The sequence below is a fragment of the Alligator sinensis genome, unplaced genomic scaffold (genome assembly GCF_000455745.1).
Source record: "Alligator sinensis unplaced genomic scaffold, ASM45574v1 scaffold182_1, whole genome shotgun sequence".
Classification (NCBI taxonomy): Eukaryota; Metazoa; Chordata; order Crocodylia; family Alligatoridae; genus Alligator; species Alligator sinensis.
The window spans coordinates 211,403-214,632 of record NW_005843293.1 but is presented as its reverse complement, the minus strand read 5'-3'; the positions used below and the strand labels follow the sequence as shown (position 1 = coordinate 214,632).

At 45.5% G+C, this 3,230-nt stretch overlaps 1 long non-coding RNA gene across 1 annotated transcript in view; it reads left to right on the top strand.

Annotated features, from left to right (window-relative positions):
• LOC106723197 overlaps nt 1-3,230 on the top strand; it is a 13,219-nt gene that overhangs the window by 1,028 nt on the left and 8,961 nt on the right. The gene's annotated exons all lie outside the window — the stretch shown is intronic.

Sequence of the window (3,230 nt, the reverse complement as noted above, 5' to 3'; positions counted from 1 at the left end):
ATTTGTGGCAAAAAGGAATAGCCAAGAAATGGGGAACAAGTTTCAGAATCAGGAATAAGAGGAGGGACATTGTTTTCAGAGTCACAAAACACCCACTGCTTCTCTTTGCCTTGGTATTCAGGGGTGCTCAGGAGCTCTGAAAATCTTTCCAGTGCATGAAGTTCTCTTTTCTCTAATCCTCTATCTCTTTCTGAATGATAGCACTATACCCTTATTCGGGTAGCAGAGCTGGTGTGCAATCGCTCAGTACACACTTTCTATGACTAAAGTGGCGTAGAAGGAAGTTAGCATCCACCACAATGTGACTGTTTATGCCAAGTTGTACCACCTGCTTATGGCCTTCAGCTTTTAACAAAATCCATTTCAGCATGTAAAATGTAGAATAAGAAAAGCTACTTGGTGCTTTCCTTGTGTAGCTCTTTTTCCTGACTCAAAGGACTTATTCTTCTGAAAAGTGGGATTGTTGAAATCTAGCACTGTGAGAAGAAAAGAAGACCAGCTTGTGTGCATGCAGCTTCTTGGAGTGGAGGATTGGTTGTAGACCTGTTTCGATCTCTGGAAATATGTTGTTTCTCTTTCTCATTCTTTGGCTTTGAAAATGTATGTATCTCTTCTCATTCCCATTAAAAGAAATCAGATTGCATCCTAATATCAGACTTCTGGTTCATTTGCCTCTTTACTTGTTGTTTTATAAACTACTCATGGAAACGCACTTCTGTCAGGAGAAGTATTGGTAGCGCTGTGCACGGCCTATAACCCACTGACCCATGCCCATGATATAAGAAACAAGTCCTTGAAATGGTAAACGTCATTGCAAACAACCAGTACAAATAACCTTCCCCCGTCATAACTTACACCCATGGTATGGAGCAGCAATGCACCGGTTACTGACTGGACAAGAACCAGCAGATGTTGACCAGAGGTTCACGTCCATAGTCCAATGCTGATGTTTCAGGATCAGTGTGGACTGTACTGCTGAACAGTCCACATCTGGGCTATTTCAAACCTCTAGAAAGAAGCTATCAGTTTATACAGTCTACATCCTCTATTCGCTGGTATTAATACCTGGGTAAATAGGTGTCCAAAACTATTCTTGTTTTGGGGGAAAATATCAACATTTCAAATTTTTTTCCCAGATTTTTTTTATTTACATATATGTTTCCTCACAAAATATAAGCTCTGGGAAAAGACCTGTATTAGGACAAAATGTGTTTAGAAATGTGGCCTTTGTTTTTTAGAGCAGCTAAAAACCGTGTACATAAGTGCTGAAAATGCAAGATATCTGATCCTTTTAGCTTTAAGAAAGTTTCTCCTGGAGTGTGTTTCAAGCCGGTTTCAGTGAAGTGTCTACCTCAGTTAGTGTTGAACTGGAGCACCTTCACCTAAGTGCCAAAAACAGCGGGTGCATGTGCACCCATGTGCACCGCCTACACATCGCCACTGGGTTAGACTAAAGGGTATCTATGGCTCTAGCAACTGTCTTGCATCAAGGATGCATGGCACATATTGTTCATGGTGGGTCAGACACATCATTCAAGAACTAGAAGAGAATTCCTGTGTGAGATACATTTGAGGACAAGTTTTGTGGGGCTTTATTTGTTGAAGGGACAAAGGGGCTACAGGTGGATTTGTTTTGGATTTATACATACAATAAATGTCCATGTCCTTTACATGCCTACATGCATCTCAGCCTCTCCATGTTGCCAGGAGCACATGTTCCAAGGTTGTTATACTTTTCTTCCAAATATCTATAGGATGCTATCACAGAATACATGGGATAGTGGTGGGACGCAGCACAGCAACCCTAGACGTGTTATAAAAACAATCCTTTCCATCCAGCTCTTCCTCTGACATGAGCTCTCTATTTCCTTTGAAGTAAAGGGAACTGTGACAATGGGCATTATATGAGGAAGTGGCCGAAAGCTAGGATTTAACTCATTAGAACACATTGCTGATACAATCTTAAGAAACCAGTGCCGCATGCTGAAGCTGCAGAGAATGGCTTAGCATGCTAAGTTTGAAGCTTTAAAAGGAAACTAGTACATTGCCCCACTCTGCTCCATGCTGTAGTTATCCCAGGTTATCTGAGAACACCTCAAGCATTTAACAGACTCTTCTAGGCATTACCCTAAGGTGGAATGGGACAGATGTAAAATGTTATCTACATGAATAGCTGCCATTCTCCTAGGGGCAAAATTGAAGACATAACACTCAAAACCGAATAATAATGGCAGCAAGCATAGTGAGCCAACCAAAGGAGGGGATCTGGTGGGAAGTGAATAATACACTAGGTAAGGCCCTAGCCTGGGACACAGAGGGTGCTGGAGGCAGGGACATTTCCTTAATAAACTTGCAGAAGTCAGATTTACAAGTGAGCTCTTCTTGCACAATGCACTTCATGCAAAATGCTCAGCTGTACTCCCAGTGACCACTGGTCCGTAGCTCCCCATCTGAATCTAGGAAGACACAATCCTTCCCCCATAGTTTCATAGTTTCATCGTTGGTAGGGTCGCAAGGGACCTGAGGAGATCATCTAGTCCGACCACCTGACATGGCAGGAAAGAGTACTGGGGTCAAACGACCTAGGCCAGATGTTCGTTCAGCCTCCTTTTAAAGACCCCCAGGGTACGAGCCAGCACCACTTCTTTTGGAAGTTGGTTCCAGGTCCTAGGGGCCTGCCCTGCTGACCCCTGATCATGCAGGTGGCCCTCCTCTGGACCCTCTCCATGTTGTCCACGTCCCTCCTGAAGTGCGGCTCCCAGAACTGGACGCAGTACTCCAACTGCGACCTGACCAGTGCTGCATAGAGGGGGAGGATCACCTCCTTGGACCTGCTTGAGATGCATCTGTGGATGCACGACAAGGTATGGTTGGCCTTCCTGACCGCGTCCCCACACTGTCGGCCCATGTTCATTGTGGCATCAATGATGACTCCAAGATCCTTTTCTCTCTCAATCCTGGTGAGAAGGGAGTTCCCCAGCCTGCAGGTGTGCCGCTGGTTCCTCCTCCCCAGGTGCATTACCCTTTGCTTGCGCTTGTCACCCTGCCCAGAGCGTGGGCAGCTTCTGAGGATAAAACAGCTCTTTCAGAGGCACCTACCTCATGGCCCCAGAGCTGCCAGGGAGCACTGCTCTCAAGCCCAGTCTTCTCACCTGACCTAGAAACATGACAGTGAACTCCTCGGGGGCCCTTCCTGCCCCCAATCACAAGCCCGCCAGAGACAAAGCTGC